At 38.9% G+C, this 24589-nt stretch overlaps 1 protein-coding gene across 2 annotated transcripts in view; it reads right to left on the reverse strand.

The window, feature by feature from the left end:
- Nucleotides 1-21401, reverse strand: part of TMLHE (trimethyllysine hydroxylase, epsilon) — a 101525-nt gene extending 80124 nt beyond the window's left edge. For both annotated transcript variants that reach the window (XR_004028683.1, XM_030806673.1), the window contains exon 1: nt 21232-21401. The gene's annotated coding sequence lies outside the window, so the exon portion shown is untranslated. The remainder of the gene's footprint in view (nt 1-21231) is intronic.
- Nucleotides 21402-24589: the final 3188 nt, after the last annotated feature.

Consider the following 24589-nt stretch of genomic DNA (forward strand, 5'->3'; position numbering starts at 1 on the left):
CTTTTCAAAAAAAAAAAAGATGCCATTATTGTTATAGAAAAAGGCATGAAAGCCATAAAGCCCCAAACAATAAATTTCTGTTGGAGAAAACTGTGTCCAGATGTTGTACATGACTTCATAGACTTATGACAGAGCCAATTAAGTTAATTATGAAGTAGATTGCACATATGGCAAAAGCAGGTGGAAGGGTGAAGGGTTTCAAGATAGGAATATTGGAAAAGTCCAAGAGCTAACAGATACCATGCCACAGGAATTTTAAAATTTTAAAATGACGACTTGATGGAGATGAGTGCTTCCGAACCAGTGCCAGATTATGAGGAAGAAGATATAGATGAAGCAGTGCCAGCTATAAAGACACATGCACACGTATGTTTATTGCGGCACTATTCACAATAGCAAAGACTTGGAACCAACCCAAATGTCCAACAATGATAGACTGGATTAAGAAAATGTGGCACATATACACCATGGAATACTATGCAGCCATAAAAAATGATGAGTTCATGTCCTTTGTAGGGACATGGATGAAGCTGGAAACTATCATTCTCAGCAAACTATTGCAAGGACAGAAAACCAAACATCACATGTTCTCACTCATAGGTGGGAATTGAACAATGAGAACACATAGACACAGGAAGGGGAACATCACACACTGGGGACTGTTGTGGGGTGGGGGGAGGGGGGAGGGATAGCATTAGGAGATATACCTAATGCTAAATGACAAGTTAATGGGTGCAGCACACCAACATGGCACATGTATACATATGTTACAAACCTGCACGCTGTGTACATGTACTCTAAAACTTAAAGTATAATAATAATAATAATAAAAGAAATTGACACTAGACAATATGGAAGAAGGGTTCTGATTATTCAAGACTGCTTTTTTACTTCTTTTACAATATTGACTTTTCTATGATATGGGCACTGAAACTAAAGCAAATGGTGGAATAATTGGTACCATATAGGAACATTTTTAGAGAAATGATAAAGCAAAAAATACAGACAGAAATTATGATGTTCTTCTGTAGTTACGAGTGTTCCTGCCTCTCCTGCCTCCCGTTCCACCTCCTCCACCCCTTCCACCTCTGCCACTCCTGAGACAGTGAGGTCAACCCCTCCTAGTCCTCCTCCTTCTCAGCCTACTCATCTTCACATAAGAATACAGTATATAATATGTATAACATAAAAAGTATGTGTTAATTGACTGTTTATGTTATCAGTGAAGCTTCTGGTCAATAGTAGGCTATTAGTAGTTAAGTTTGGGGGAATAAAAAATTACACATGGATTTTCGACTGTGCAAGAGTCAGAAGCCCTAACCCCCACATTGTTCAAGGGTCAACTGTACTTCCATATTATACAAGCTCTTCCTGAGAACAAATAAAGAGAAAACACTCCCATACTCATGTTTAAGGCAAGTATAATCTTTATATCAAAATCAAACCAAGACAACACACTTACAGACCAATCTCACTCACAAACATGCTTGTCAAGAACACAAAATATATTAGCAGAGCAAATCCAAGAAAAAAAGTAAAGACATGAATTATCATGTTCAAGGTTGCTTAAATTTTAGAAAATATATTATAGAATTCAACAAATTAATAGGTGATGGAGGCAAAACACACTCACTTCAATATGTTCAGAAAAAAATAGATAATATATCCATTCACAATATTTAAAAAGTCTCTCAGTAAATTAGGCATAGAATGGAACTTCCTTAGCCTGTTAAGGGGTACGAAAACATAACAAACATACTTAACAATAAGATATAAAAGCATTTCCATTTATTTATTGATAGTGAGACAAAAATTGATACAACCATGTTGAAAATGAGTTTGACATTTTTTATCTAGTAGAGTTGAGGATATGCAGATACTTTATCCTAAAGTAGTGGTTTTCAACAGGCATCTTGCCACCATCAACAGGCATCTTGCCATGTCTAGGGAGTGTGTTGGAAATGTGTATGGGGCAGATTGGTTATCACAATGATTGGAGGGGAATTATTGACATTTAGTGGCATCAGAGATATTAGGCATCCTGAAATGTTCAGGACAGTCCCAGGCAATGGAGAATCCTGCCTAAACTTTTTAATATTAACCTTGACATGCCTACAAATGAAAAACCTGTTTATAATTACCAGAGCCAGAACCTACCTCCTTTTGTTACACATAAACATGGTATTTTTGCATGAATTTACTATATACTGAATTTTCTAGGAATAACACTACCAAGTAAATTGAGAGAACAGTATATTTTCTTTTGTTCAGAAACTTTTTTTTTTTATTATACTTTAGGTTTTAGGGTACATGTGCACATTGTGCAGGTTTGTTACATATGTATCCATGTGCCATATAGATTTCCTGAAACTTATCCAAAATTATTGTTTTAGAAAATCATGTCACCAATGATAATTACACTTTGTGGTATTATATTTGTAGCTGTCACATTCATGGCGATCAATGTATAGGTGTAAATATTTGGCTACTTCAGGTAGTCATGTTTCAGCATTTACATATTTAAATACATTATTATAAATCACTCGCATTTAATTTTTCCTTTAAATTCTAGTTAGGACATTGTGCTCATATTTTAAATATGTGTATAGGTAGGTTATGCTATCTATGAATTTCACTTCTGGTTAATAAAGAAATTGGTACAAAATATTTGTTACAAAAAGGGAATTGGTAGAGTCTTTCAAGATGGCTGACTAGAGGCACAAGACACTTGACTCCTCCACAAAGAAGAACCAATCAACTGGGAATGACCAACATCACAGCTGACAAAAGTTGCAATACTAGTTGAAGCAAATGAGACCAGCCTAAAATTTAACAGAGTAATCTACTGTATGAGACAGCTATACTGGGCTTTAAATAAGGTCCTACATATCCCTAGGGGTCTCCAAGTCTGTGCACATGCTCGGGAGAAACTGAACAGTGCCTCACTTACCTACTAGTCTTTGCCTAAATGTGAGGTGTTATACAGTAGCAAGTAATAGCGAAGGTAGATTTCTAAACTGCGTGAATCTGGAATGTATGCCCCAGCCCACACATGGATACTTTCAGCAAATTGTGGAACCCTCACTGGCAGAAGGTGTTTAAGCATAACATATGAACAATCACTGGATGACCACTAAAATGTGGCCCAGCAGTGACCCCCTGGAAGCTAGCATAATAACAACAACAACCAAAAAAATGAGTAAAAGCATCAGAGGCCACACCCTGTGGGGGAGGCCAGAAGGCAATGGAATAGCAAAATGCTGAAAGAAAAATACCCCAAATTTTCAGGTAAGAATTCTATATCCAGCAAAATTATCCTTCAAAAATCAATGTGAAATAAAGAAATTCCACAATACACAAAGACAGAGAATTCATTGCTAACAGACCTACCCTACAAAAAATACTAAAGTCCTTGAGCTAACAGGAAATGACATCAGATGGTAACTTGAATCCATAGGAAGAAATAAAGAGGATTAGTAAAGATAATTATGTAAGTAAACATAAAAGAGAAAATACATACTTTTCTTACTTTCTTTTAAAGGAAAACTACATAAAACAGTATTTTTAAAACTGTGTTGTTGGGCTTATAACATATTAAGGTGGAGAAAACTTCCCTGTGTTGCTGAAATTAAATTATTATTAATCTAAAGTAGGTTATTTCAAGTTGACATACATATTGCAATCCCCAGAGCATTCAATAAAAAAGCTCTAGAACTTACAGTAAAAACATCAAAAAAGGATTTAAATGGTATGCAAGAAATTAGCTACATAACATAAAAGAAGGTAATAAAGGAGAAACAGAGGAACAAAGAAGTCAAGAAACATTAATGAAATAAATGAATAAAGGCAGATGTACATCTATAAGTATAAATGGGTTAAACAGTCCAATCAAAACATAAACATTGTGAGACTGGATGAAAAACACACTCCAAGGATATGCCATCTACAATAATGGAAAAACACACTTTAAATGTGAAGACATAAAAAGGTTAAAAGAATAAAAGAATGAAAAAATTATATAAAACAAAGAGCAACCATAAAAGAGCTGGAGTGGTTAGACTGATATCCAATATCAGATAAAACAGAATTTAAGAAAAACATGTTGGAGGGTGGAGCCAAGATGGCCAAATAGGAACAGCTCCGGTCTACAGCCCCCAGCATGAGCGACGCAGAAGACGGGTGATTTCTGCATTTCCATCTGAGGTACTGGGTTCATCACACTAGGGAGTGCCAGACAGTGGGTGCAGGACAGTTGGTGCAGCGCACCGTGTGCGAGCCGAAGCAGGGCGAGGCATTGCCTCACTTGGGAAGCACAAAGGGTCAGGGAGTTCCCTTTGCTAGTCAAAGAAAGGGGTGACCAGATGGCACCTGGAAAATCGGGTCACTCCCACCCTAACACTGTGCTTTTCCAACGGGATTGGAAAACGGCACACCAGGAGATTGTGCCCCACACCTGGCTCGGAGGGTCTAACACCCATGGAGTCTCGCTGATTGCTAGCACAGCAGTCTGAGTTCAAACTGCAAGGCAGTGAGGCTGGGGGAGGGGCGCCCACCATTGCCTAGGCTTGCTTAGGTAAACAAAGCGGCCAGGAAGCTGGAACCGGGTGGAGCCCACCACAGCTCAAGGAGGCCTGCCTGCCTTTGTAGGCTCCACCTCTGGGGGCAGGGCACAGACAAACAAAAAGTCAGCAGTAACCTCTGCAGACTTAAATGTCCCTGTCTGACAGCTTTGAAGAGAGTAGTGGTTCTCCCAGCACACAGCTGGAGATCTCAGAACAGGCAGATTGACTCCTAAAGTGGGACCCTGACCCCCGAGCAGCCTAACTGGGAGGCACCCCCCAGTAGGGACAGACTGACACCTCACTCAGCCGGGTACTCCTCTGAGACAAAACTTCCAGAGGAACAATCAGGCAGCAGCATTTTCAGCTCATGAAAATCCACTGTTCTGCAGCCACCGCTGCTGACACCCAGCCAAACTGGGTCTGGAGTGGACCTCTAGCAAACTCCAACAGACCTGCAGCTGAGGGTCCTGTCTGTTAGAAGGAAAACTAACAAACAGAAAGGACACCCACACCAAAAACCCATCTGTACATCACCATCATCAAAGAACAAAAGTAGAAAAAACTACAAAGATGGGGAGAAAACAGAGCAGAAAAACTGGAAACTCTAAAAAGCAGAGTGCCTCTCCTCCTCCAAAGGAACGCAGTTCCTCACCAGCAATGGAACAAAGCTGGAAGGAGAATGACTTTGACGAGTTGAGAGAAGAAGGCTTCAGACGATCAAACTACTCCGAGCTACAGGAGGAAATTCAAACCAATGGCAAAGAAGTTAAAAACTTTGAAAAAAAATTAGACGAATGTTTAACTAAAATAACCAATGCAGAGAAGTGCTTAAAGGAGCTGATGGAGCTGAAAGCCAAGTTTCGAGAACTACGTGAAGACTGCAGAAGCCTCAGTAGCTGATGCGATCAACTGGAAGAAACGGTATCAGTGATGGAAGATGAAATGAATGAAATGAAGCGAGAAGGGAAGTTTAGAGAAAAAAGAATAAAAAGAAACGAACAAAGCCTCCAAGAAATATGGGACTATGTGAAAAGACCAAACCTACGTCTGATTGGTGTACCTGAAAGTGACGGGGAGAATGGAACCAAGTTGGAAAACACTCTGCAAGATATTATCCAGGAGAACTTCCCCAATCTAGCAAGGCAGGCCAACATTCAGATTCAGGAAATACAGAGAACGCCACAAAGATACTCCTTGAGAAGAGCAACTCCAAGACACATAATTTTCAGATTCACCAAAGTTAAAATGAAAGAAAAAATGTTAAGGGCAGCCAGAGAGAAAGGTCGAGTTACCCACAAAGGGAAGCCCATCAGACTAACAGCTGATCACTTGGCAGAAACTCTACAAGCCAGAAGAGAGTGGGGACCAATATTCAACATTCTTAAAGAAAAGAATTTTCAACCCAGAATTTCATATCCAGCCAAACTAAGCTTCATAAGTGAAGGAGAAATAAAATACTTTACAGACAAACAAATGCTGAGTGATTTTGTCACCACCAGGCCTGCCCTAAAAGAGCTCCTGAAGGAAGCACTAAACATGGAAAGGAACAACTGGTACCAGCCACTGCAAAAACATGCCAAATTGTAAAGACCATCAAGGCTAGGAAGAAACTGCATCAACTAACAAGCAAAATAACAAGCTAACATCATAATGGCAGGATCAAATTCACACATAACAATATTAACTTTAAATGTAAATGGGCTAAATGCTCCAATTAAAAGACACAGACTGACAAATTGGATAAGGAGTCAAGACCCATCAGGGTGCTTTATTCAGGAAACCCATCTCATGTGCAGTAGACACACATAGACTCAAAATAAAGGGATGGAGGATGATCTACCAAGCAAATGGAAAACAAAAAAGGCAGGGGTTGCAATCCTACTCTCTGATAAAATAGACTTTAAACCAACAAAGATCAAAAGAGACAAAGAAGGCCATTACATAATGGTAAACGGATCAATTCAACAAGAAGAGCTAACTATCCTAAATATATATGCACCCAACACAGGAGCACCCAGATTCATAAAGCAAGTCCTGAGTGACCTACAAAGAGACTTAGACTCCCACACAATAATAATGGGAGATTTTAACACCCCACTGTCAACATTAGACAGATCAATGAGACAGAAAGTTAACAAGGATACCCAGGAATTGAACTCAGCTCTGCACCAAGCGGACCTAATAGACATCTACAGAACTCTCCACCCCAAATCAACAGAATATACATTTTTTTTCAGCACTACACCACACCTATTCCAAAATTGACCACATAGTTGGAAGTAAAGCTCTCCTCAGCAAATGTAAAAGAACAGAAATTATAACCAACTGTCTCTCAGACCACAGTGCAATCAAACTAGAACTCAGGATTAAGAAACTCACTCAAAACTGCTCAACTACATGGAAACTGAACAACCTGCTCCTGAATGACTACTGGGTACATAACGAAATGAAGGCAGAAATAAAGATGTTCTTTGAAACCAACGAGAACAAAGACACAACATACCAGAATCTCTGGGACACATTCAAAGCAGTGTGTAGAGGGAAATTTATAGCACTAAATGCCCACAAGAGAAAGCAGGAAAGATCTAAAATTGACAACCTAATATCACAATTAAAAGAACTAGAAAAGCAAGAGCAAACACATTCAAAAGCTAGCAGAAGGCAAGAAATAACTAAAATCAGAGCAGAACTGAAGGAAATAGAGACACAAAAAACCCTTCAAAAAATTAATGAATCCAGGAGCTGGTTTTTTGAAAAGATCAACAAAATTGATAGACCTCTAGCAAGACTAATAAACAAGAAAAGACAGAAGAATCAAATAGATGCAATAAAAAATGATAAAGGGGATATCACCACCGATCCCACAGAAATACAATCTACCATCAGAGAATACTACAAACACCTCTACACAAATAAACTAGAAAATCTAGAAGAAATGGATAAATTCCTGGACACATACACCCTCCCAAGACTAAACCAGGAAGAAGTTGAATCTCTGAATAGACCAATAACAGGCTCTCAAATTGTGGCAATAATCAATAGCTTACCAACCAAAAAGAGTCCAGGACCTGATGGATTCACAGCCGAATTCTACCAGAGGTACAAGGAGGAACTGGTGCCATTCCTTCTGAAACTATTCCAATCAATAGAAAAAGAGGGAATCCTCCCTAACACATTTTATGAGGCCAGCATCATCCGGATAACAAAGCCTGGCAGAGACACAACCAAAAAAGAGAATTTTAGACCAATATCCTTGATGAACATTGATGCAAAAATCCTCAATAAAATACTGGCGAACTGAATCCAGCAGCACATCAAAAAGCTTATCCACCATGATCAAGTGGGCTTCATCCCTGGGATGCAAGGCTGCTTCAACATACGCAAATCAATAAATGTAATCCAGTAGATAAACAGAACCAAAGACAAAAACCACATGATTATCTCAATAGATGCAGAAAAGGCCTTTGACAAAATTCAACAACCCTTCATTTTAAAAACTCTCAATAATTTAGGTATCGATGGGATGTATCTCAAAATAATAAGAGCTATCTATGACAAACCCACAGCCAATATCATACTGAATGGGCAAAAACTGGAAGCATTCCATTTGAAAACTGGCACAAGACAGGGATGCCCTCTCTCACCACTCCTATTCAACATAGTGTTGGAATTTCTGGCCAGGGCAATCAGGCAGGAGAAGGAAATAAAGGGTATTCAATTAGGAAAAGAGGAAGTCAAACTCTCCTTGTTTGCAGATCACATGATTGTATATCTAGAAAACCCATTGTCTCAGCCCAAAATCTCCTCAAGCTGATAAGCAACTTCAGCAAAGTCTCAGGATACAAAATCAATGTACAAAAATCACAAGCATTCTTGTACACCAAAAACAGACAAATAGGGAGCCAAATCATGAGTGAACTCCCATTCACAATTGCTTCAAAGAGAATAAAATACCTAGGAATCCAACTTACAAGGGATGTGAAGGACCTCTTCAAGGAGAACTACAAACCACTGCTCAATGAAATAAAAGAGGATACAAACAAATGGAAGAACATTCCATGCTCATGGGTAGGAAGAATCAATATCGTGAAAATGGCCATACTGCCCAAGGTAATTTGTAGATTCAATGCCATCCCCATCAAGCTACCAATGACTTTCTTCACAGAATTGGAAAAAACTACTTTAAAGTTCCTATGGAACCAAAAAAGAGCCCGCATCACCAAGTCAATCCTAAGCCAAAAGAACAAAGCTGGAGGCATCATGCTACCTGACTTCAAACTATACTACAAGGATACAGTAACCAAAACAGCATGGTACTGGTACCAAAACAGAGACATAGATCAATGGAACAGAACAGAGCCCTTAGAAATAATGCCACGTATCTACAACTATCTGATCTTTGACAAACCTGACAAAAACAAGCAATGGGGAAAGGATTCCCTATTTAATAAGTGGTGCTGGGAAAACTGGCTAGCCATATGTAGAAAGCTGAAACTGGATCCCTGCCTTACACCTTATACAAAAATTAATTCAAGATGGATTAAAGACTTATATGTTAGACCTAAAACCATAAAAACCCTGGAAGACAACCTAGGCAATACTATTCAGGACATAGGCATGGGCAAGGACTTCATGTCTAAAACATCAAAAGCAATGGCAACAAAAGCCAAAATTGACAAATGGGATCTAATTAAACTAAAGAGCTTCTGCACAGCAAAAGAAACTACCATCAGAGTCAACAGGAAACCTACAAAATGGGAGAAAATTTTCGCAACCTACTCATCTGGCAAAGGGCTAATATCCAGAATCTACAATGAACTCAAACAAATTTACAAGAAAAAAACAAACAACCCCATCAAAAAGTGGGCAAAGAACATGAACAGATACTTCTCAAAAGAAGACATTTATGCAGCCAAAAAACACATGAAAAAATGCTCATCATCACTGGTCATCAGAGAAATGCAAATCAAAACCACAATGAGATACCATCTCACACCAGTTAGAATGGTGATCATTAAAAAGTCAGGAAACAACAGGTGCTGGAGAGGATGTGGAGAAATAGGAACACTTTTACACTGTTGGTGGGACTGTAAACTAGTTCAACCATTGTGGAAGTCAGTGTGCCAATTCCTCAGGGATCTAGAACTAGAAATACCATTTGACCCAGCCATCCAATTTCTGGGTATATATCCAAAGGACTATAAATCATGCTGCTGTAAAGACACATGCACACGTATGTTTATTGCGGCACTATTCACAATAGCAAAGACTTGGAACCAACCCAAATGTCCAACAACAATAGACTGGATTAAGAAAATGTGGCACATATACACCATGGAATACTATGCAGCCATAAAAAATGATGAGTTCATGTCCTTTGTAGGGACATGGATGAAACTGGAAACCATCATTGTCAGTAAACTATTGCAAGGACAAAAAACCAAACACCGCATATTCTCACTCATAGTTGGGAATTGAACAATGAGAACACATGGACACAGGAAGGGGAACATCACACTCCGGGGACTGTTGTAGGTTGGGGGGAGGGGGGAGGGACAGCATTAAGAAATATACCTAATGCTAAATGACGAGTTAATGGGTGCAGCACACCAACATGGCACATGGATACATATTTAACAAACCTTCACATTGTGCACATGTACCCTAAAACTTAAAGTATAATAATAATAAAAAACAAGTTATAGAAAAAGAAGGACATTTTATAATGATGAAAGGTTCTATTCATCAGGAAGATATATAACTATAAACATATACACATCTGACAACAAAACTCTCCCCAAGTAATTCTATGAGGCTGGTCTCTGACATCAAACAAAACAAATACAGTATAAGAAAAGAAGCCTACAATTCAACTTCCCTTATGAATACAAATGCAAAATTCCTTAACAAGATGTTAGCAAATCAAATCCACCAGTATTTCAAAAAGGATTATATATCATGACAGAGAGAGATTTATTCTAGGAAGGCAAGGTTTGTTTAACACCCCCAAATTAAGGTAATACCCTATGTTACATTAGTTAATAATGTATCGTGTAGAATAAAGGATAAAAACCACATGATCATTTCAATAGATGCAGATAAACCATCTGACAAAATCTAACACTCATTCATGATCAAACACAAAAACTTAACCAATTAGTAAAACTTCCTCAACTTGATAAAGAACATCTATGAAAAATGCACAGCTAACATCACATTTAGTGATGAAGGATTGAATATTTCTCCTAAGACCAGAAAAAAAACAAAGATGTTTACTCGTGTCATTCCTATTCAACATTATACTGGAGATGCTAGCCAGGGGAATTAGGCAAGGAAAAGAAGTAAAAGGTATCCAGGCTGGGGAAAAAAAATAAGTCAAACTGTCCTTGACAGAATCCTGAATGAGAAAACCCTAAGGAATATACCCACACACTCACATGCAGACATAAACATGGACATGCACACACACAATATTAAAACTAATAATTCTACTCAACAAAGTCACAGGATACCAAATCAATATGCGCAAAGGCAATTTGTATTTCTATACACTTGCAAAAAATCATAAAGTGATATTATAAAAAATAATTCACAACAGTACCAAAAATTAAATACTTGGGAATAAATTTAACAAAAAAAGTAAAAGATTTTTACACTGAAAACTACAAAACATTATTGAGGAAAATTAAAGAAGATCTGAATAAATGGAGAGGTATTTCAAGTTCATGGATTGAAAAATCCAATACTGTTAGTTGGCAGTTCTCCCCAAACTGATGTATAGATTCAGTGCAATCTCTACCAAAATCAAAGCAGAGGCAGGGCATGATGGTTCATGCCTATAATCCCAGTACTTTGGGAGGCCAAGGCAAGAGGATAGCTTAAGCCCAAGAGTTTGAGACCAGCCTGGGCAAAATAGGGAGACCACATCTCTACAAAAATATTGTTAAAATAGCCAGGCATAGTGGTGCACACCTGTAGTCCCAGGCACTCAGGAGACTGAGGTGGGAGGATCGTTTGAGCCTGGGAGGTTGAGGTTGCAATGAGCGGCAATTGTGTCACTGCACTCCAGCCTGAGCAACAGAGCAAGACCCTGTCGAAGGAAAGAAAGAAAAGAAAGAAAGAAAGAAAAGAAAAGAAAAGAAAGAAAGAAAGAGACAAGAAGACACTGTCTAAGAAAAGAAAGAAAGAATGAAAGAGACAAGACACTGTCTAAGAAAAGAAAGAAAGAATGAAAGAGACAAGACGCTGTCTAAGAAAAGAAAGAAAGAAAGAAAGGAAGAAAGGAAGAAAGAAAAAGTGACAAGATGATCCTAATATTTACATGGAAATGGAAAGAACCCAGAATACCGAAAACAATGTTGAAAAAGAAGAACAAAATTTGAGGATTCACCCTTCTCAATTGAAATACATATTACAATGCCACAATAGTCAAGACAGTAGGGACTGGCATAAGAATAGAAATGTAAACTAATGGAACACAATTGAGAGTTCAGATATAAACCCATATATTTATGGTCGATTGGTTTTCAAAAAAGGTTCCAAGTCAATTCAACAGGAAAAGGTTAGTTTTTCAACAAATGATGATAGTACAATTGGATATCCATATGCAAAAAGATTAATGAAGACCTTCACCTTACACCATACACAAAATAACACAGAACGAATCAGAAACATAAATGAAAGAGGTAAAACTATAAAACTTTTAGAAACATAGGAAAACATGATATTGGGTTAGGCAAAGAATTATTAGATACAACACCAAAAAACACAATTGACAAAAGAAAAAAAATAACTTGGACTTCATCAAAAATAAAGAACTGAGAGCCCCTCTGCCACTGCCATTGCAGCAGCTCTGTCCTTGCTGCCCTCAGACTGGGGAAGGAATAAAGAGCCTGAGGAATTTACTTGCACCTCCAACATGCCACAGTTGCCATACAGAATACAGCCAAGTCTCTCATCTCTGTGAGCCTCCAACCCCCTGGTCTTCACCAAGCAGGGCCCCTGGCTTGGGCCCACAGAACAGCTGCCCTACCTCCTGGCTGAACATTCCTATTGTCAGTGGCTCTGTGCTGCTCTGGGGTGGAGCTCCCAGAGGCAAATGAAATGCCCTCTGAGACTGCCACTGCAGTGGTACTGCCCTTGCTGCCCTTGGATTGGAGAAGGAATAAAGACCCTGAGTGCTGTACTCATACCTCCATCATGCCACAGCCAACCTAAGGAGAAGAGGCTAGTCTGTCTTCCCTATGAGCTCCCTTCTCCCCCTCCCCATTCATCACCAGGCAGGGCTCCGGCTTGGGCCCACAATGCAGCCACTCCACCCCAGGATGAATGCTCCAAATGATAGTAGTTCTGCATTTCTCTGGAGTGGAGACCCAAAAGACAAGTGAAAGGCCCTCTGCAATTGCCACTGCCAAGGTCCCTGCCCCTGCTGCTCCCAAGCTGGGGAGGGAACCCAAAGCCTGAGCTCACCTGAAGGCTGCATGTGAAGCCGAAGAGTGTTAAGCCAAGCTCTGCAGCCAGCACTCAAGTGGGAGAGGAGCCCACACCCTCAGAGCACCAAGAGGGAGCATGGCCACAAACACAAGGAAATAGAGGAGTCATGTGGCTGAGCAAGAGCCTACCTAATGGCCATTACACTTAAGCACCATCTACTGGATCACAGCCCAAATTTTTACACCAAAAATACTTAGCTAATATATCCCTCTGTGAAACCAAGGACAAGAATTGAGCTACAAATAAAGACCCAGCACAAAGCTCCAGCACTCTCACAATGTCCAGAAATGAGGTCAAATGACTATACTCAAATTACACCACAGTTAAAGAAACATTAGCCCACACACAGGAGAAAGAACCAGCACAAGAACGCTGGCAACTCACAAAGCCAGAGTGTCTTTTTTCCTCCAAACAACACTAGTTCCCCAGCAGGGATTCTTAACCAGGCTGAAATGGCTAAAATGACAGATATAGAATTCAGAATGTGGATAGGAATTAAGATCATTTGAGATCCTTGAGAAAGTGGAAACTGAATCCAAGGAATTTAAGGATTACAATAAAACAATACAGGAGCTGAAAGATGAAATGGCCATTTTAAGAAAGAACCAAACTAATATGATAGAGCTGAAAAACATAATACTGTCCATGAAAATTTCCCAAACCTCACTAGAAAGGCCAACATTAAAATTCAGGAAATTCAGAAAACCCCTGCAAGAACTATACAAGAGGACCATCCCCAAGACACATAGTCATCAGATGCTCCATCAGGCTAACAGTGACCTTTCAGCAGAAATCTTGCAAGTCAAAAGAGATTAAGGGCCTAGATTCAGCATTCTTAAAGAAAAGAAACTCCAGCCAAGAATTTCATATCCAGCCAAACTAAGTTTCATAAACAAAGGAGAAATAGGATCTTTTTTTAGACAAGCAAATGCTAAGGGAATTCATTACCATCAGGCCTGCCTTACAAGAGGTCCTTAAGGGAGTGCTAAATATGGAAACAAAAGACCATTACTGGCCACCACAAAAACACACTTAAATACATAGGCCACTGACACTATAAAGCAACCACATGATCAAGTATACATAATAACTAGCTAACAACATGATGCCAGGATCAAATCTGCACATATCAATATTAATCTTAAGTGTAAATGGGCTAAATGCCAAAATTAAAAGGTATCCAAGTGGCAAATTGGATAAAGAAGCAAGACCCAGTGGTATGCTGTCTTCAAGAGTCCCATCTCACATACATCACATACAATGACACCCACAGACTCAAAGTAAATGGATGGGGAAAAACCTACAAAGCAAACAAAGAACAAAAAAAAGCAGGGATTACTATTTTAATTTCAGACAAAATAGACATTAAACCAACAATGATGAAAAAAGGCAAAGAAGGACATTACAAACGGTAAAGAGTCAACAAGAAGACTTAACTATCCTAAATATACATGCACCCAACACAGGAGCACCCAACACAGGAGCACCCGGATTCATAAAACCAGTTTTCAGAGACCTATGAAGAAACTTAGATAACTATACAATAATAGTGGGAGATTTCAATACCCCACTGACAGTATTAGACAGATCCTCGAGGCAGAAAACTAACAAAGATATTTGGGACCTGAACTCAACATTTGATCAAGTGGAGCTAACAGACATCTACACAACAATCCACCCAAAAACAACAGACTATACATTCTTCTAATCTGCAGATAGCACATACTCTATCGACCATACAGTCAGCCATAAGACAACTCTCAGCAAATTAAAAATTTTAAAAATCAACAAAAACAAAAATCATACCAGCCACATTCTCAGACCACAGCACAATAAAAATAGAAATCTATACCAAGAAGATTGGTCAAAACTATAAAATTACATGGAAATTAAACAACCTGCTCCTGAATGACTTTTGAGTAAACAATGAAATTAAGTCAGACATCAATAAATTCTTAGAAACTAATGACAACAAAAATACAACATTATCAGAATCTCTGAGACATAGCTAAAACAGCATCAAGAGGAAAGACTGTAGCATTCAATGATAAAAAAAATCAATGAAATCAATGAGGCTGGTTCCTTGAAAGAATAAGTAAGACAGATGGACTGCTAGCTAGACTAACAAAGAAAAAAAGAGAAGACACAAGTAATCAAAAACAGAAATGATAAAGGGGACATCATCACCAACCCCACAGAAATACAAAAAAAAAAACCCCATCAGAGACTATTATGAACATCTTTCTGCACACAAACTAGAAAACCTAGAATAAACTGATAAATTCCTGGAGACATACAACCTCCTAAGACTGAACCAGGAAGAAATTCAAACACTGAGCAGACCAATAACGAGTTCCAAAATTGAATCAGTAATGAAAAGCCTACCAACTAGAAAAAAACGCAGGTCCAGAAGGATTCATAGCTGAATTCTACTGGACATATAAAGAAGAGCTGGTACCATTCCTGTTGAAACTATTCCAAAAAATTGAGGAGGGACTCCTCCCTAACTCCTTCTTTGAGGCCAGTATCATGCTGATACCAAAACCTGGCAAGGGCACAACAAAAAAGGAAAACTTCAGGCCAATACCTGTGAATAATGTAGCATGTCAAAAAGCTAATTCACCAAGATCAAGCAGGCTTTATCCCTGGGATGCAAGGTTGGTTCAATGTATGCAAATCAATAAACATTATTAATCACATAAACAAAACTATAAACAAAAATCACATGTTCATTTCAATAGATGCAGAAAAGGCTTTTGATAAATTTCAGCATCTATTCATGTTAAAAACCCTCAACAAACTAGGCACTGAAGGAACATACCTCAAAATAATAAGAGCTATCTATGACAAACCCACAGCCAACATATACTGAATGAGCAAAACTGGAAGCATTCTCCTTGAGAACTGGAACAAGACAAGGATGCCCACTCTCAATATACTAATGGAAGTCTTGGCCAGACCAACCAGGCAAAAGAATGAAAAAAAAGGCATCCAGATAGGAAGAAAGGAAGTCAAACTATCTATGTTTGCAGACAATATTATTTTATACATAGAAAACCCCATAGTCTCTGACAAAAATCTCCTAGATCATATCAACAACTTCAGCAAAGTTTCAGGCTACCATATCAATGTACAAAAATCAGTAGCATTTCTATACATCAATAATGTCCAAGCTGAGAACCAAATAAAGAATGCAATCCCATTCACAAGAGCCATAAAAAAAATAAAATACCTGAGAATACAGCTAACCTGGGAGATGAAAGATATTTGCAATGAGAATTACAAGATACTGCTGAAAGAAATCAGAGATGATACAAACAAATGAAAAATCATTTCATGCTCATGGATAGGAAGAATCAATATTGTTAAAATAGCGATACTGCTCAAAGCATTTTATAGATTCAATGCTATTCTTATCAAACTACCAATGGCATTCTTCACATAATTAAAAAAATATTATTCTAAAATTCATATGGAACCAAAAAGGAGCCCAAATAGCCAAATAAATCTTAAGCAAAAATACAAACTTGGAAGCATCACATTACTTGACTTCAAACTATACAAGGCTACAGTAACCAAAAGAGCATGGTACTGGTACAAAAACAGACATATAGACCAATGGAACAAAATGGAGAGCCCAGAAATAAAGTTGTATGCCTACAGCCATCTGATCTTTGACACTGATGAAAACAAGTAATGGGATAAATACTCCCTATTCAATAAATGCTGCTAGGATTGCTGGTTGCTGTGTGCAGAAGATAGAAACTAGACCCCTTCTTTACACCATATACAAAAATCAACCCAAAATGGATTAGACTTAAATGTAACAACTAAAACCATAAAAACCTTGAAGAAGACCTAGGCAATACCATTCTAGACATGGGCCCTGTCAAATAATTTCATGACAAAGACATCAAAAGCAATGGCAACAATAATAAAAATTGATAAATAGCACCTAAACTGAAGAGCTTCTGTACAGCAAAATAAACTATCAATAGAGTAAATAGACAACACATAGAATGGGAAAAAATATTTGCAAACTAGGCATCTGACAAAGTTCTAATATCTAGAATCTATAGAGCACTTAAACAAATTAACAAGCAAAAACCAAACAACCTCATTAAAAAGTGGGCAAAGGATATGAACAGACACTTTTCAAAAGAAGACATACATGTGGTCAACAAGCATATGAAAAAATGGTCAACATCACTAATCAACGAAAACCACAATAAAATACCATCTTACACCAGTCAGGATGGCTATTACTAAAAAGTCAAAAATAACAGATGTTGGTGATGTTGCAAAGAAAAGGGAACACTTATACACTGCTGGTGGGAATGTTAGTTAGTTCAGCCACTGTGGGAAGCAGTTTGACAATTCCTCAAAGAACTTAAGACAGAACTACCATTTGACCCAGCCATCCATTATTGGGTATATACCCAAAGAAATATAAATTGTTCTGCCATAAAGACACACGGATGCATATGTTCCTCACAGCACTATTCACAACAGCAACGACATGGAGTCAACCTAAATGCCCATCAGTGGTATATGGAATAAAGAAAATTTGGTACACATACACCACGGAATACTATGCAGCCATAAAAAGAATGAGATCATGTCCTTGGCAGCAACATGGATGGAGCTAGAGGCCATTATTCTAAGCAAAGTAACACAGGAACAGAAAACCAAACACCACATGTTCTCATTTATAAATGGGAGCTAATATTGAGTACACATGGATACAAAGAAGGGGACAATAGACACGGGGGCCTACTTGAGGATGGAGGTTGGGAGGAGGGTGAGGATCAAAAAACTACGTATTGCGTACTATGCTTATTGCCTGTGTGATGAAATAATATGTACGCCACACCCCTATAACACACAATTTATCTATAGAACCAACCTGCCCCGTACCTCTGAAACTAAAAGTAAAATAAATAAAAACCTTTGCCCTTCAACATACAGTAGTAAGAAAATGAAAAGACAAACCACAGACTTGGAGAAAATATTTTCAAACTACATATCTGATAAAGGACTTGTATATAAGCAACTCTTACATCTCAATAGTAAGGAAGCAAACAATCTAATCAGAAATGGGCAAAATATGTGAGGAGACATTTCTCCAAAGAACATATACAAATATCTAACAAGCAAATAAAAAGATGCTCAATTAGCCATTAAGGAAATGCAAATCTAAATCACAATGAGATACTACTCCACACCCACAAGAATAGCTACACATTTGAAAAAAAAAAACAAAAAAACGGGGAAATAACAAATACAGTGATGATGTGAAGAAATACATTGCTGATGGTTCATACAAATCTAATAACTGTAAAATAGTACAGCCCCTTGGGAAAACAGTTTGGCAGAAAATTAAACATACAGTTATAATATGACCAAGTAATTCCACTCATAGGTGTTTAACCAAGAGAACTGAAAACGAATGTCCACCCAAAAACTTATACACAAATGTTCATAGCAGCTTTATTCACAATAGCCAAAAGACAGAAACAATCCAAGTGTCCATCAACTGATGACTAGATAGACAAAATATAGTACACTGATGTAAAGGAATATCACTCAGCTATAAAAAGGAATGAAGTATTTATATATGCCACAACATTAATAAACTTTGGAGACATTATTTAGATGAAATTTTCAGGATAGGCAAATCCATAGGCACAGAAAATAGATTAGTGGTTGTCTGATGCTGGGAGTGGTAATGAAGACTGACTGCAGATGGGCAAGGAAGATGTCACTGACGTGATGCAAATGTTCTAAAATTGGATTGTAGTGATGGTTGCACCACCCAATAAATTTATAAAATCACTTTAAATACGTGAATTTTAGGGCAGGTTAATTATCCTAAATATGTTTTTAAACACATTGAGCATCAAGAAAAAAAAGAGAACATTCGTCTCTTTACTTTGACAGTTTATTAGGGATCATACAGAGGTCATTAGACTGTTGTTGTTGCTGTGGTGGTGGTGGTGATAGTAAGGCTTGTGGTTTTCCCATGAGAGTCGAGGGTCATGCAACCATTTGTTTTAAAATAAAAATTTTTAAATCAGTTAAAAAAGAATATTGCTGGCTTGAAATTTGGAGTAGTCATAGGGGCAAAGAGAAATGGATGGATTTTTTAAAATATTCAGGATGTAGAAGTGACAAGATTTTGTAGCAGTTAGATATAGGGAGTGGGGAAAGGTGAGGAGGCCTCAGACTGAGTATGCTTAAAGTTGAATTCCTGTTCTCCTCCCGAACTGGCTGTCCTCCTGTGCTGCCAATCTCAGTGAATGGATCAGCATCCTGGCACAGAGTTGACATTCATTGATTGCCTTTGGAGTGAACGAACAGAGTATGATGAATAGAGTAAAAATATGGCTAAGCAAGGCAGACACCAGGTCCTGCCAAATAAGCCAGTGCAAAACTCACCCTTCAGGTTGGCTCAGCAGATGTCCGGCATAATTTTTTTCTCACTTTTCAAACCATTTGGGAAATCATAAGGTCTTTCCCCCATGCAGAAGAACACTCACCTACATATCAGCCACTCCTTCCCTAGAACCTACAGGTATGGAGCAGGCTGGGTTTTTTCAAGAGCCTCTTATCCTATAAATCTTTACACAGGGCAATGGCAGGTCCATGTACAGCCCATATGAGCATGGGGAATGCTTGGTGTTATAGAAAGGGGATCACAGTGGTGCCCAACTGATGGATCTATGTTCAGTTTGGCTCCAAGCAGGAAGAGACTCTTCCCACCAAAGAGATTTGTTAATCCCGGGGTCCCCCTTCCAGCCCCTGGAGGCATCAGATACAGCTGTCAGAAACATTGCAGACACAGAGTGATCCGTTTGACTGGTTTTGCTGCTGTTCCCAGGGTTGACAAGCAGAAATACAGAACTAATCATGGTTCCTGACACAGATGCCAAAACAAGGAAGTGATCTGTTCCAGTCCGAGCATCCAAGAAATAAAGAACTAGGTGGGGCACACTAAACAAGCCCCCAGACTCAACCACCACAGCAAACATTCCCTTCATCACACTGGTTATGAGATAAAGTATAAGTCTTTTAAGAAATAACCTTACTTAACGTCTTCTGGTTGTTGTGAAAATTATAGTATTTTGCATAATATATGTTAACCATTATCATTACCACCAGTTCCTTAATGAGGAGAAACCAGAAGTTGACATCAAAATGTTGATCCATAATGTTTATAGTCCTTGTTTGTCTTTATAGTTAACGTAAAATAAACTGTATGTAATTTTTACTACAGTGTGTCCTGAAAGGGCAAACCAAGCTACAAGTAACTCTAAAAGACTACTGTACGGGAGTGGATTATGAAAGTGTTTCTTAAATATGAGAGCTCAAGTTTTTCTTTCAGCGACTGAGTTAAAGCACCCAAATCATTTATCATAAGACTTTTGCTAGGCAGTGTACTATGTCCACTCAACACACATCATTTTAGGCAATCATCTGGTTAAAATGTTTAATAGTATGGCATTCACAAACCCATTCTTCAGAGTTGACCAAATTCAATTAATGGTTTGAATGTCGTTTCCAGGGCAGTCAGGAGTATTTAAAGGCTTTTCAATTGTTTTCGGAAGAGAAAGAAAACTTCCTAGCCTAACTTACCCAGTGCCTTGCTCCAGAGGGGGCAGACAAAGGGTAAAATCTGGGCAGAGAACATTAGTGGATATGAGAACGAAAGAAAGTGCTGCAAGATCTTGCAGACAGCTGAGTTCCACCTTCCACTCTACTGCCGAACAAAGTGCGGCAGGGAGAGGGTAGGGACTCGCTGAAAGCTAAACACCAAGTCAGTGACAGATCCAGGGCTGTAAAGTCCGACCGAGATTGAAACAATGTACACTGGGCGTCAGTCCCAACGCGAGCTTGCTCCAGCTCTTCCTGAGCGCTAGGCCCATTTGGCCTCACGCTGATCTCCGGGCAGACTCTGTCGCGCAACTGGCACAGATCGTGACGACAGCCCTGCAGCAAGGCAGGAGTGGCCTTCTTCTCCGCCAGGGTTAAGGTGAGTACCACCGCCCTTGGGCCCAGCAGCCCGGGTGAGAGCCTCCGCCGCCCACTGCGACAGGCCTGAAAGCGAGCGCCTGGGCAAACCCACCCGTAGCACCCATGGGGACACAGCTTCCCTGACCCACGGGACGGAACCCACCTGTGCTGGAGGTCGTGACTCCTAACTCCGCAGAGTGGGCAGAATTCCAAGCAAGGAGAGCCTCGGGAGGCAGCCTTTCACCCGCTTTTTGCCTTTTCACCCCCAAAACTGTCGGCCCCACGCTCCCCTCCCCCAGCCCGCTCGGGCCCAGCGGAGAGCCTCTAGGCCCCGCCCCACTCCTTCCGGCCTTGCGGGGTGGGTGCCTCTGGCGCCCGGGACTTCGCCCGGTGCTAGGGCGTCAGTCTCCCATTCGGAAGGACTGGGCCAGGGCACTCTATTCAGTCCCCTTTAGTGAACATACTTGAAGCCATAGGTGCAGGGATGAGAAAAAACAGGCCCATAAAGCTATAAAACCTGGGTCCCCTGCCTGCCGTTTCAGTGCTCCTCCTGAGTCCCCGCACTACGCTTCTATTTATGGTAGTTTATCGAGGTTTACTAGAACTAAAATTCTACTACCTTTCCACCACTTTCTTGAGTTTATGGAAGTCATGTGCCGCTCATTACTCCCATCGATTCAGCTGAGCATCTTGAACCCAGGGAGCACTAGAAGGGAATACCCATTAGGAATGAACACCTTATGCAGGTAAAAATTTAAGAACAATACATACTACAAAGAAGGACCAAAAAGTATACTGAAATAGTATGTGCAATGAAAATCCAAGGCAGATTAAAAAAATGAGAGTAAGAACAACAAAAAAAATCAAATGCATATATACTGAAAATGGGAAATTGTGCAGTATTATATTTATTCGAGATTAAAAGTGTTAATCTAATGTCAAAAAAGCAATAAAGGAATTGCTTTGTAGAAGTCAGGATCAACAAAAGAGGAAAAAGCCTCCACACCTTTGCCCTGGAATTCCTTCTGCCATGAATGCTCTTACCCGGCACTTGTTTATTTGGAAAACGGCTACTCGTTATTTTTAACTCAATTTAGATAGCACCTTCTCTGTGAAGCCTTCCCTGTCTTTCCCAGATAAGTTTGTATATTTTTTTCCCTAGGTCCAGTATTCCCAATGAATCTCGTACAGGTCTCAAGAGTACCACTTTTCTTCTGATTCTTTTCCTAATGATTACTTCTTGAGCAAATTGTATTTTCTATTGTCTCCAGCCAAGTCTAATGTCTATATATTATAAATTGTTGAAAATTCTAGACCAGTGTAAAAAAGACATATCCATGTGAATGAACATAAAGAAAACTAGTACATGAGATCTAGATAGTCTGTGTATTCATTCATGGAAGAAACATTAATGAGTGCCTACTGTATGCCAGGCACTGTACTAAGATCTGGGTGTAAAATGTTAAAGCCCAGATATAGTCCATGCCCTTATGCCCTATGTTTAAAGAACAAATAGGAGTTGGCCAGGTAAATGGGAAAACGAAAAAAGTTTTGTGCAGAAAGAACAGCATGATCTAATGTCCTGTAATAGGAAGATAATAACTGTAGCAATTAGAGTGAATGAGCTCACTAAAGCTAAGCTGAAATCAACACAAAGTACTCAGAAAAGGCAAGAGGTTGATAGACAACACCTGTTTGTTTGAGTCAGTAAAAGAAGCAAGTTTCCTTAATAATAGTAAACAACATTTACAAAATGTGCACTATATGCTAAACACTGGGCTAAGCGTTTTATATCAAACACTTAAGGTAGATGATATTATTTCTACTTTAAGGATAAGGCAACTGAGGCCCAGATAGGTTAAGCAATTTTCACCAGGATCACATGGCAGTATTTCAGCTGTTCCTTCTCTCTCTGGTGTGTTTGTGTGTGTGTGTGTGTGTGTGTGTGTGTGTGTGTGTGTAGCAGGTCACATGGTGTATGGCACAGAGTGGAACTTCTTAATATTTTTGGAATGAATGAATAGCTGAATAAAAGCAATAGGTACGAATGTGCTAGAAAACAAAATAGATAAAAACAATAGTATCTGGGTCTTTTTATGTTCCCGTCACACCAGCTGTTCCTAGAACACACCAAACTTGTTCTTGTTCTGCTTCCAAAATATAATCTGCTCATGCATTTGTCCCTCACTGTACTGCTAACATTTAGGACCAGAGTTTGGCCTTTTTTTTTTCTGTGAAGGGTCAGCTGGTAAATATTTTAGGCTTTTTGAGTCATATACAGTTTCTGTCTCCAAGTATTAAATTCTGCTTTCATAGAGTGAAAGAAGTCACAGACAATACATAAATGAATGAGTGTAGGTATGTTCCAATAAAAGTTTATTTACAAAAACAGGCAAGAGGCAGGATTTGCCCTGTGGGCAATAATTTTTAGACCCTTGCTCTAGGCCAAATTATCACCATCTCTTGCATGGACTACTGTATTAAATGATGTCTGGGAGCCATCATCTTTGACTAACATCTACACCTTTGTTTTATCAGCATCTCAATGAAGCTTTAATGATCTCTAATCATATTCATAACCTTGAGTTCTTGAAATGTGGTTAAAACTATGTGTTAATTGTGATTTTGAACTTCGATTTATCAAAGATGGTCTTTAAAAGAACTAACTACTAGTGATCTTTGACAGAGTTAAAAAATTAAAGAAGGAAGATTTATAATAAAAGTAGTGACTTTTAGCCAGAAAATAAATATTCTGGACACAGTGCAATGTTGAATTTGGCTGAAGCTTTGGTCTGTGACAAGAATCCTGCTATGTACTCTATAGAGAAACAAATAAATGCTAAAACTTTTCAGAAATCATCTAGACCATACAAAATTTTCCTCACCTACTCGTGGACAAAAATTTGGTAAAGCTGAAGGGTATATTAATTTATGTTTGGGTTTATGAACATTTCTGACTCTGGGGATGTGAACATTTCTGACTCTCAACAGAAATGTGATTCAGCATAAACATAGTAACCTATACAATTAATTTTGCAGTGAAGAAGTATTAGTTAGGACTCATTAGTTAAAAGTTATCAAAACCTACCTGAAACTAACAAGCAAAAGAGAGTCATTTACAGGAAGATAATAAGGTGTTTCACAGAACTCAAGAAGGATTAGAACAATCAAAAGTTTTAAAAAGGCAAGGTACAGTTAGGCCTCAAGAATCGTCAAAAACAAGGATTCCAATGACATTGACTCTATCATTCTTTTACCCCGATTCTTCCCTACACATTTATCTGGTCTCTCTCTCTCTCTCTTTCTCTCTGTCTCCCTCTCTCCCTCCCTTGCTTTCCTCCTCACTCCTCTCAAGCTCTTTTTGTTTCCCAAGGTCCATGTAACAGTAGATACGGTTACGGACACCTTCCTAGATTTTCATATTACAGATTCAACCACTGAAGAGAGACACTAAGCCAGATCAGGTCCTCTGAAAAGCAGATGCTGAGATGGAGTTACAAATCTACAGATCTATCGTGGGT

Source organism: Nomascus leucogenys, chromosome X, assembly GCF_006542625.1.
Source record: "Nomascus leucogenys isolate Asia chromosome X, Asia_NLE_v1, whole genome shotgun sequence".
Classification (NCBI taxonomy): domain Eukaryota; kingdom Metazoa; phylum Chordata; class Mammalia; order Primates; family Hylobatidae; genus Nomascus; species Nomascus leucogenys.